General features: G+C 40.7%; 1 pseudogene; it reads right to left on the bottom strand.

Annotated features, from left to right (window-relative positions):
• Window positions 1–9,822: 9,822 nt before the first annotated feature.
• LOC138162960 (U6 spliceosomal RNA) lies at window positions 9,823–9,917 on the bottom strand (annotated as a pseudogene).
• Window positions 9,918–12,717: the final 2,800 nt, after the last annotated feature.

Genomic DNA, 12,717 nt, shown 5'->3' with positions numbered 1-12,717 from the left:
ATACTATTGTGTTAGAAACCAGTGCCTAGGTTGGCTATTGTGGATAGGATGAAATGTGGCCCCTCAAGATGGAGGCATAGAAGCAGGAAGACTCCCTGTGTTCCCCCCATAACCACCTCAAATACCTATTAAAATGACTCTAAACAAACTTTAGGGCTACAGAACCCACAAAGTGACAGAGAAAAACAAACCTCCCGCTGAGGACAGTCTGGAAAACTGGCAGGAAGGCTCAATAGCAGCATGCTGGGAGCAGATCCCAGCCCCAAGTGAGTCCACGGTTTTAGCCCCAGGGGGGTCTGACCAGCCTCAGCTGGAGGGGCTCTGGGAGAGTGGATCACCAGCAGCTGTGGTGGTTTCCAGAACTATCAACCCATAAATGCCAAAGACAAAGTGAGAGGTCAGTGTAGACTTTGGGAACAGGGAATCCAGGAGTGCGATCCAGCCTCTGCCCCAGAAGGGAGAAGTGGCTGAGGTGCGGCAGCTGCAGTCATGTGACTGCTTCAGAGCTCCTGGCCTGCAGATTGTAGGGGGACCAAACAACCAGTTTGAATGTTAATTACTCTTGCTTTAACCTGCTTGGATTTGGATTGCTGTCTAGGGTGGAGGTCCTGGGGTGCATGACCAGTGTTCCAAGAGCCAGTGGAGGCTTCTGAGAGGGCACCCAACTAATAGCTCTGGCAGCTGAGAAATCCTCAGCTACTGGGACAAAGCTCTCCTCTCTGATAGCAGAGTTCTACTGTGGCAAAAAAGCTCAAAAATCAAGTAATTGAGTGGCAACATGAGCAAGCAAAGGAAGAAAAGCAAGCACAGCAATCCAACTTTGGACTCCTTTTTTAGGGACAAAAAGGATCAAAGCATGGAACAGGAGGAAGACAATGAAATCAGAACTTCTGCACCAAAAGCTTCAAAGAAAAATATGAATTTGTTACAGGCCATAGAGGAGCTTAAGAAGGATTTTTAAAAACAAATAAGAGAAGTAGAGGAAAAATTGGGAAGAGAAATGAGAATGATGTAGGAAAATTATGAATAATGAGTCAACAACCTGACTGAAGAAAATAACACCTTAAAAAATAGACTAACTCAAATGGCAAAAGAGGCTCAAAAAGCCAATGAGGAGAAGAATGCCTTAAAAAGCTGAATTTTCCAGATGGAAAAAGAATCTCAAAAGCTCACTGAAGAGAATCATTCCTGCAGAATTAGATTGGAGCAAATGGAAGCTAGTGACTTTATGAGAAATCAAGATACTATTAAACATATCCAAACAAATGAAAAAATAGAAGGCAATGTAAAATATCTCACTGGAAAAACCACTGACCTAGAAAATAGATCCAGGAGAGATAACTTAAATATTAATATTAAATTATGATTAATTAAAAATTAATATTAAAAATTATGAAAGCCTTGATAAAAAAAAGAACCTAGAAATCATCCTTCAAGAAATCCTCAAGGAAAATTACCCTGACGTTTTAGAACCAGAGGGCAAAACAGAGGTTGAAAGAATTCACCAATCACCTCTTAAAAAATATCCCAAAAAGAAAACTCCTAGAAATATTATAGCCAGGTTCTGGAGTTCCCAGATCAAGGAGAAAATATTACAAGTAGCCAAGAAGAAACAATTTGAATATTGTGGAAACACAATCAGGATAACACAGGATCTGGCAGCTTCTACATGAGGTATCAAAGGGCTTGGAATGTGATATTTTGGGGGTCAATGGATCTGGGATTAAAACCAAGAATCACCTACCCAGCAAATCTGAGTATAATGTTTCAGGGGAAATATGGTCATTCAATGAAATACAGGACTTTAAAGCATTTTTGATGAAAAAAAAAAACAGAGTTGAATAGAAAATCTGACATGCAGATACAAGAAGCAAGAGAAGTATGAGAAGGTAAACAGGGAAAAGAAATCATAAGGAACTTATCAAAGTCAAACTATTAACATTCCTACATGGAAAAACAATAATTGTAACTTATGAAACTTTTTTCAGTATGAGAATAGTTGAAGGGAATATAAATGTGTATATATAGATATATGTATATGTATACATACATATGTTTATATAAGAGGGAATATGGGTGTATGAATACATATGTGAGCGTGTATGTATATGTGTACAGGTATACATAGACAGAGGGCACAGGACCAATTTAATAGGAAGGGATGATACTTAAAAGGTGAAATTGAGAGGCGAGAGAGGAATGTAATGAGAGGAGATGGGGAGAGACAGAATGGGGTAAACTATCTCATATAGGAGGAAAAACTGTTATAGTGGAGGGGAAGAACAGGAAGGCAAAAGGGAATGGGTCAACTTTACTCTCATTGAATTTGTCTGAAGGAGGGAATGACATATACACTAAATAGGGTATCTTGTCCTACAGGAGAATAGAGGAGAAAAGGATGAGATGGGGGATGATAGAGGGGAGGGCAAGTTGAAGAGGAGGGAAGTTGGAAGCACACACTTTTGAAAAGAGACAGGGTTAAAGTAGAGAATAGAACAAGTGGGGGACGGGATAGGATGTAGGGAAATATAGTCAATCTTTTACAATATATCCACTGTGGAAATGTTTTACGTAGCTACACATGTACAACCTATATTGAATTGCTTATCTTCCCAGAAAGGGTGGGTGATCAGGGAGGAAGGGAAAGAATCTGGATATATATATATATATATATATATATATATATATATATATTCACATGCAACTGGGAAATAAGATATACAGGCACTGGGGTATAGAGATCCATCTTGCCCTACTGGAAAGTTGGAGGAAGTATGGGGGAGGATATAGGAGAGATCAGATTGGGGGACATGGTACACATTGGGATCGCTGTTTTGGGGTGGTTGGTAGGGTAAAGACAGGGAGAAAATTTGTAACTTGAAATCTTGTGGAAATGAATGATGTAAACTAAAAATAAATCTAAAATTTAATTTGAAAAAGAAATGTGGCCCCTCTTCTCTCCCTCTCTCTATTTTTGTTTGCAATAATATTTATTGTGTGGCTTGACTGAGAATACAAGGTCCCCACCTTGGAGAGCACCGGCCTTAGGCACCCAAAATCTATGTGACTTGTTCAGTGTCCCATAGCATGTTTAAGTGCAAGAGTTGTATTGAGGGCTTCCCGATTCTTATACACTGAACCTTGCTGTCTCTTGGGATGCTATTTGTTGTTGTCATTTTTCAGTCCTGTCCAACTTGTGGTTTTCTTGACAAAGATTCTGGAGGGGTTTGCCTTCTCCAGCTCATTTTACAGATAGGGAAAGTGAAGCAAACAAAGTGAAGTGACTTGCCCATGATCACCCAGCTAGTGTCTGAGGTCAAATTTGCACGCAGGAAGGTGAATCTCCCTGACTCCAGACCCAACGCTCTAACCACTGCACCACCTAACTGCCCAGAAATTCTATTCTAAATAGAAAATGAGGTGAGTGGTGGTCAGAGTGACCTTTGCATGGATTAGTTTTATTCCCCAGAGGCAAAACCTGCCTTCTCAGGGTCTCAGAAGACTGACTTTCTCTGGTGCCTTTCAGTCTTCACTTTCATCACCCTTCCTGCCAGGGATTTTATTCTTTGTCCCATTTCCCCAGGGCCCTGCTTTTGTCTGGATGAAACTAATCTGTGCTAAAGTGTTAACTATTCAGTATTTAGGGTAGAAAACTTCCTGAGGCTTTTGAATTCTAAAATGAGACCCAGAGTTAAAGGGATCAGCCCAGAATGGTGCAACTTCAGGTGCTCTGCCATGTTTTAGGGCAGAAAATGTTGCCAGGTGCCCCTCACACCAGCCCACAGGAGGCAGCTTGTTGTCCTATATACTTGTATAATAAGCTGATGGCTCAGGGCCGACACTCCAGGACCTGGTTGATTTGAGGAACTTAACTTCGATTCCCATTGACACAGCTTGTGTTTTACATCCTCCCAGAGGAAGCAGACATCTCTGCAAACATCCAAATTCAGCTCATTTCTGGCTCCCTCCTAGCGTGATTCAAATCAGATCACTTGCTACTAACCAAAGCTACTGATAAGTATTTTAAATATTCAGCATATGTACTGCAAGAATGCATAAGAACATGCATGAGACTAGGAGTGCAGTGACAACATAATAGAGAGTCTCCTTTGCCCTTCCCAGAGGGGTTGGCCTCTCTCCTTCAGCCCTATTATCTGATTATATTTTATGATTGTTGCTATTATTACTCTTGCTGGTATTTCTTATTTTTCTATCACCTTAGTTTCCCACCTTATTCCTAGAACTATTCTTCATAATATTGAATTAAAAAGAATGGGGAAAAAATAAAAACTGTTCAACAAACTAATGCAACGAGTCAGTGGAGCAGTTTAAACGGTGCAATATACACACAGTTCCCTACCTCTTTCAAAACAGGAGGAAGCTCTTTGAGACCAAGCTTGGTCATTGTTGTTGTTGGTAATGTTTCCATTTGCATTGAAGTAGCTAGTCTGTATGTTGTTTCCTGGTTCTTCTTACTTCCCTTTGTATCAGTTCATATAATGTTTTGTATGTTTCTCTATAATCTTCAAAATCATCTCTTCCTAGGGCTCAGAAACATTTTGTTAAGATGGTATCCCATGGTTCATTAATAATTGCCCAATCAGGAGGTATTTACTTTGTTTGCAATTCTTTGCTACTACAAAAAAGCGTTTTTACTAATATTTTGATATGTACATTAGAGGCATTTCTCTTTTCCTCCCTCCCTCCCTCCCTCCCTCCCTCCCTTCCTTCCTTCCTTCCTTCCTTCCTTCCTTCCTTCCTTCCTTCTTTCCTTCCTTCCTTCCTTCCTTCCTTCCTTCCTTCCTTCCTTCCTTCCTTCCTCCCTTCCTCCCTTCCTTCCTTCTTTCCTTCCTTCCTTCCTTTCTTCCATCTTTCCTTCCTTCTTTCCTTCCTTCCTTTCTTCCATCTTTCCTTCCTTTCTTCCTTCCTTCCTTCCTTCCTTCCTTCCTTCTTTCCTTCCTTCTTTTTCTTCTTCTTCCTCCTCTTCCTCCTCCTCCTCCTCCTCCTCCTCTTCTTCTTCTTCTTCAACAATCACTGACTTCTTTGTCTTCTACTCATTCTTATATCAACAAATTCACAGCATTAGTAGGGGAAGGCTCTGCAGCAGGAGTAGAGAGGGAAGAATGCATCTGTGCACCACCTTGTAGCTGCCCTCTCCTCCAGTCCCAGGCTCCCTGCATTGATTGCCACATGCTAGGCATGCTGTCTCAGCTCCAGTAGTGCCCCTGACAGCTGCTGCTCCTACTGTAGATACTGACACTGCTGTGTGTCACCATGACTTAGACACCACTCTCATACCCCCAAATCTGCTTCCTTCCTGTTTCCAACAATCTTGTCTCTCTCCCAATCAGCAAATGCATTTCGGGATGTGGTTATCATCCCTTTGCCCTGTGCCCATACTGTGATAAGAAAGGGATTCCTTTACTTTTCCTGTCCTTCCCTGTGGAACATATCTACCTGTGTAGTCAGCTCTAGACAGAGAAAAAAAGCTGGGCTATAGGAACATCATGAGACAGATGACTAAAGTGTGGTCTGACAGAAAGAACATGAAATTTGAGTCCAGAAAACCTGACTTACATCCTAGACCTGTTACTTGATAATGTTACGACTTTGCTATTATTGTTATTCAGCTGTTTTGAGTTGTATCTGACTCTCCATGACCTCATGTGGGGTTTTCTTGGCAGAGATAATGGAGTGGTTTGCATTTCCTTCTCCAGTTCATTTTACAGATGAAGAAACTGAGACAAATAGGGTAAAGTGACTTAGTGAGTGTCTGAGGCTGAATTTAAACTCAGGTCTTCCTGACTCCAGGCCTGTTGTTCTGTCCTCTGTACCACCTAGCTACCCACTGTGTGGCCTTGGCTACATTAATTAACCTCTCTAGACCTTAATTCTTTCCTCTTTAAAATAAGGAGTTGAAGTGGCTGGAGTTACAGCATGATTTCCAATATCTCTTCTCTTTTTCTCTACATGATCAGGGCGTGGACAAAAGCTCCATCATGGATTCATACAGCCATAGACTATCCTCCTGAAGAGTTAAAGTCACAGTGGAACCAAGAAGCAAGGCAGATGCAGCTGTAGCAGCCTTTGTTCTGGTAGTTTCAATGTACAACTGTTATTACCTTAAGAGTATAAGAATGCCACAGCTAAACTGTCCAGAACAGTCAGAACAGAGTTATGATCAAAGAGTCTAGACTGAATTGGGCAGTCAATAACAACCCACTGGTTTGATTGATTCTGCCTTCCTCCCTCAAAATCAACTGACTTGTTTTTCTTAATGAGTGGTTTACTAAAGAGACTGCAACAAGAGGTGTTTTGGAAAACACGCAAAATTGGATGAGATCGCGTTGCAAGCCCTCAAAGTACTATATTTGTGAACTGTTGCTGTTAGAAGCATCCAAAACCCCATGTGTGAACTCACTGCTAACCCAAAGTCATTCAAAGACCTCTTGAAGGAAATGGCTCTGAGACTGATTATACTGAGCAATTCCTTTTGAGCAGATGAGTTTATTCTAGGTCTCTTAATGGTGAGGGGCTGAAGTGTAGACTATGATATAAGAAGAAGCTTCTGTCCTTACAGAGCTTTCCTTCTCACTAGACACACCATAGAGCTATTCTGTTCAAATCTGAAAACCATGATGAGGAGGAGAAGGAGGAAGAGGAGGATAACAATGATGACTTAACTATAAGGACTCCAATTTTAATCAATTGAACAAGCATTGATTGTTTACTTCATACCAGATATTATGCTAGACACTGGATGCAAAGACAAAACAAGAAATGGTTCCTTCCTTCAAAGAGCTTCCTCTCTACTAGGAGGAAGAATCATGTACTGATATGTGGATAACTAAATGTGAAATGTATGCAAAGTATATACAAGGTAATCTTTGCGACTTATATTAATGACCTGAGGAGGCCATCAAGAAAGGTCTCACATAGGAGGTAACACTTAAGGAAACTCCTGAAGGGAGCTGGGATTTTTCAGAGGCAGGGAAGAGAAGAGAGAGTGTTCCATACATGAAGGACTGCTTATCTAAAGGAGACAGTGAAGGAGATGAAATGCTGCTTAGGAGGAACAGTCACGGGTCTGCAAAGGATTATCCAAGATTTGTATTAAGGTGTAGATGGCATCCTTATAACTATGCAGAAGGCACAAAACCATGTGGGCAGCTATCACATCAGATGAAAGAAGTAACGTTGAAGAAAATATTGTTGTTCAGTTATTTTTCTTTGCAAAGCTACTAGAACAGCTTGCCATTTCCTTTTCCAGCTCATAGATAAAGCAACTGAGGCAAGTAGGGTTAAGTGACTTTCCAGGGTCACACAGCTAGTGAGTGCTAAGGCCACATTTGAACTCAGGCTCTCTAGACTCTAGGCCCAGCACTTTTATCTATTCTGCCATCTGGCTGCTCCTAAGATGTTGAAAGGCTTTAAATCTAAGACCAGTGTCCCACCTCTTGCTGATTATATCTGCTTTTTTGGAGGGGGAGAAGGCAGGGCAATTGGGGTTAATTGACTTGCCCAAGGTCACATGGCTAGTAAGTGTTAAGTGTCTGAGTCTGAATTTGAACTCAGGTCCTCCTGACTTCAGGACCATGCTCTATTCACTGCACCACCTAGCCTCCCCTCTCTGCTCTTTTATTTAACCTACAATATGCCATGTTTATTTAGAGGGATTGCTCTGGGAGACTTGAGTGTAAATAGTCCCCTGTATGATTCAGCCTCCAGAGGGACTCTGCTCTTGTAGCACTATTAGTGGTGAGCTCCCTGCCTTCTGAGTATTATGTATAGCTAGAAAGCATCTTGTTCCTGTCCAGAACAGTTAGCATCAGCACAGGTAGGTGCATCTTGTCCTTTATATGGCCAAGAGAAAGGTGTTCCTTTCAAGGGTCTTGTTGATCTTCGTGGATTTGTGAACAGTTGGATAAGTTCAAGATCCTGCTCCTGGGGGACCATTGTGGCTTTAGTGGCTGATGCTGAGCTCCGGCCCCCCAGGCCATCCTTTCATTAGACCCCTGCCTGAGTCACATACTTATGTGACTGTTCTTACTCTCTAGGAAAAGAAGCATTAGTAGTAAGTCTGTGTCACTTGGGGACAAGCTTTGTGTCTTTGCCTTTTTGGAGATCCTTGAAGGGGGATGGCTAGGAACAGAGACATTGCTAAGTATGCCTATGGAAAGGAGAAGGATTGTACAAACATCGTGTTTGTTCAAGTCTTTTTTAGGACCATAGCCTGCCCCTGCCCTCACACCTTGGATTTAGTACCATATGAACTCTGTGAATGTATAAAGACCATGGACCGTTCATGTAACTGTGGCTGTTTGTTTTGTTTTTGTAACCTTAGCACCTAGCACCGTGTAGACACTTAATAAATACCTATTGATTCACTTATTGATGAATTAACTTTGATTTCTTGAATCCCAAGTATCAGCTGCCTCAGAGGAGGTATGAAATATATGCACAAAATAAGAAACTTCTACCAAAAAAAGGGAGAGATAGGAAACATTGTCCCCCGCAATCCTTTTTTCTGAATCCAGAGATTTCCACAAGTCCCAAGCATACCATAGCACAGCCCTTTTGGGTGAATTTCAAAATTCCTGTCATTTTATGGAGAACTGTGTTCTATTGACCTTAAGAGATAGATTTCTCTCCTCTGGGATTCCCTCATTATTCAATTCCATCAAACCCTGCAATCCTGCATTTTAAGCTTGCCAACTTGAGAGACTCTTGTAAATGGGTATATTTCCATAAACCCACACAATAGGACTAATTGCATGGGCTTACAATGTAATCCCGAGGTCGTTTGATTACTAGCTGGGTTCTACCATGAAAGTGCACATTAATTATTTAAAAGATGGACTTATAATTATTGTAAGCCTTAAGTAATTACCTATAATTTTGGCAAGTGTTAGAAAAACTGATAGTCTAGCAAATTCAGGTTTTAGTCATTAGGAAGCTCATAATTACATTTAAATTGCAAAATGAGAATTATGCAATTTATCTCCCCAATAATGCATAAACATTACAGTGATTGTAGGTTTTAATGGACTATATTATTACAAGAGAAAGCAGAGCAGCTCTGGGCAGTAAGGGGCAATTTAAGTCCACCCCTATTACATTTCATCTTAACTGCTGATCCCTTACTGGGGCTCTGTCCACTCGGCTCCGCAGATGAGTGTCTATAACTACACTTTTATTTTCCCGTGAAATTGATGAACTCCTTGGGGGAAAGGTACAGAGAGAATGTAAGGGGTATAAAATCATAGATACTAGAAGACTATAGAGGTAACTATGTCCCAGTTAAAGTAATAAGCACATGTTCCTTGCATATGGCACCAGTTTACAAAGCACATTTCATAGATTTCTTTTATTTGACGCTCATAATATGTCTTGGAAGGGAAATGGGCCAGATATTATTATTCCCATTTTATGGATATGCAAACTGAAAGTCAAATCGACAAACATTTATTAAGCACCTATTTTGTGCCAGACACCTGGCTGAGGTCTTGAGGATACAACACAAAGCAAACAAGCCCTCAAGGAGCTGAGATTCTAATCCAGGAGATGTCAGGAAAACAAGTATTGGACGAAATAGAAGAGGGAAGACATCATTAGCATCAGTGGAAGGGAGGGGTCAGTAAAGTCTTCTCGAAGAATGGGGGATTTGAGCTGAAACTTGAAGGAAGCCAGGGAAAGCAGGTGAAGAAAGGGCACATTCCAGTCTTGGAGGACAACAAACTCAAAGGCACTGAACCAGGGGGTGGAGGGTTATGTGAAGGAACAGCAGCAAAGCCAAGATAGTTGGAAATTCAGAGTAGAGTGAAAAAATAGGAACACTTCATGAATTTGGATGTCACCCTTGGATTGGGGCCATGCTCATCTCTGTCTTATTTCAATTTTAGTAAAGGTGCTGCCACAGTGGCAGGAAATAAAGTACTGAATACAAGAAAGACTTATAGACAATGTGCTGAAATTGTGGCTGTTGGATTTTCCCTTCCTTGGCATGGAATGACTTGGGTTTTTACATTCATTCATTCATTCATTCTTCGATGCATTCATTCATTTATTCAATGATTCCTTCTTTCATTTATACATTTATTCATTCATCAAATTCAATTGAATAAAGACTTATTAATCATCTACTCTGTGAATAAAACATATACTTTAAAGCACAATCACATGGCTATACTTTGCTTGACTCCACTTATTTGTCAAATGACAGAAATTTAATTTCTTTTTATTTATTTTTTTGCCGGGGGAAGGTTATGGGTGGAGAGAAGGGAGAGTGTGGTTAGTGATAGTAATAACAAAATAATGAAGGAAACACAAAAGCATCAAGGAAACATTTAATAAATACTTGGTAGAGGATAGAAGAAAGTTCAGAAGGGGACATAATCAGGACAGTATTGAAACTACCACACTGAAATATATATATATATATATATATATATATATATATATATATTAAACCACAATAGAAATTCACAGTTTCTTATATAATCCTATTTTTCTGCTCCTATTTTTTGATGGAAATTCCGAGGTCTGTTAATGTTTGTCAAGTTCAGAATAATGGAAAAGAGATATTTTAAAAATCACTTACTATGTGCCTAGGACTGTGTAGGTGCAGAAGAAGTATGTTGTAGGAGATACAGCATTGAACTCTGAGTCAGAAAGACCTGGGTTCAGATCCCACTTGTGACACGCAGGCTGTGTGTGGGCAAATCACCTGACTTCCTAGTATTTTAGGCAACACCCCGAGTCTCTAGGTTGCAGAAAATAACCTGGCCCGTAGTGTAGAAGGAGTTTCCTCACCTATCATTGGACCACTGTAATCACAGACCTGATCCAGAAATAATACTAATAAATTCTTTGAGTTAGCAGTGACTCAATGTAGGCATGGATGTAACAAAGGGAAGGCATTTTCCTAATAGAATGGGGGATGAGCCAAGATCATATATATATATATATAGTTCTGGATCAAGATGAAAAGGAATGCCACAAAGGAGCAGGGCTAAAGGTAAAGGGAAGCCAGATCTCTGAGAGTCATAGAGAGTTTAGTAGTCATCCCAGGATGCTCTCCAATATTATGCAATTTGCATATAACAGGTGAGAACTGAGCATTTGAATGGCATCCCTTGGTCCTTCCTTCTCAGTAGGCTATACATTGGTTTTAGCATCCTCTAGATGCTACAGGTAGAAATAATCATGAATGTCTTATGACTCCAAGTCTCATGCTTTTTCTCTCATACCACACTGCTTCTGCTACCTAAAGATGGTCCAATTTCAAATATATATGTGTGTGACCTCTTTTGTCTCAATTACAGAGATTTACATTCATCTACCTAGTTTTCAGTTTCTGGGTAGCGTAGCCCCTGTTTTATTCTGCCTACTCTTTGCTGTAGGTATACCTTCCAGTCAGGTAGTTGATGACTGAAGGCTAAAAATAAATGAGAAAATAATTGTCATTATTAGTATTAAACTCAAACAATGACACTCTTGTTTCGTATGCAAAATTCAATAAATGCATTGAGCATACATCAATGAGAGATGTCATGCTACACATAGAAAACATGTTCTAGGGGCCTGGAGTAAATAAACTGGCTATAGAAAATAGTGGAGAAGCATTGTTTAGGACCTAGAGTTTCCAGGTGACATTTCTTCACTGAAGCAGACCGAGAGGTCTTTGTAGAAAGAGATGCCAGTCCCACTTTCCAGCCTGGTTTTCTTTTATTACACTCTCCCATCCCTAACTTCTCTTGAGCAAAACTCTTTTTGCTGGAATGGAGAGGGACTAAATTTGGTTGTTTTGCAGGCTAAGACATAGCAGACACAGAGACCAGACTGATAAGTGACATGGGACAGATGACTTTGGCAATCATTCATGGAGAGTATATTGTGATGACAAGATTTGGTTTAATTCTCATCAATTTTGTAAACATGGGGATAAGGATGGAGAAAATGGGATCTTTGGGCTTGTTGAATGTTCTCTCGCACCTCACTGAAAGCTGTCTCCCAGTGGCTTCTCGGCCCCATAATGCCAGGTACACAGCATGGTGAATTGTGGTTTCTTCGGAAGTTCTCAAACCCTGCTGATGGTCTTTTACTCTGGTAGGGGGCAGGCAGCATGGCACAGAAGAGATAGTGTGGTAGAGCAGGAAGAGCACTTTCTGACTTTATATCCCACTGCTAAAGCTCTCTGATCATAGGCAAATCCCTTATGCTCTCAGAATCTGTTTCCTTGTCCATAAAATGAGGGGGTCAGACCAGATGGCATCGTCTAACTCTAGATATTCTTCATGTTCAGTTGTTTCAATCATGGCTGGCTCTTTGTGATCCCAATGGGGGTTTTCTTGGCAGAGATATTGGGGTGGTTTCCCCTTTCCTTCTCCAGCTCATTTTGCAGATGAGGTAAACAGAGTTAAGTGACTTGCCCAGGGTCATGGAGCTAGTAAGTGTCTGAGGTCAAATTTGAACTCAAGAAGATGAATCTTCCTGACTTCAGGCTAGGCAAGCTATCCGCTGTGGCACCCAGATGCCCACCTCTAGATATGTAATTCTCTGATATTCTGATAAGGCAATGAACCATCTGTGAATAATGTTAAAAATGTGCCCCTAATACGTGGCACTCCATCTCCCATGTCCACGTCTTTGCTGTGGTTGTCTCCCATGCTAAGATATCCTTCCTTCTCATCTGCCCTTCTTTTAGAATCTCTGTGC

This window comes from Petaurus breviceps, unplaced genomic scaffold (assembly GCF_028583685.1).
Source record: "Petaurus breviceps papuanus isolate PSGF00001 unplaced genomic scaffold, PetGlider_PUasm1.0 186, whole genome shotgun sequence".
NCBI lineage: Eukaryota > Metazoa > Chordata > Mammalia > Diprotodontia > Petauridae > Petaurus > Petaurus breviceps.
Note: the sequence above shows the minus strand (reverse complement) of the source record. Positions and strands in the feature narration are given on the sequence as shown.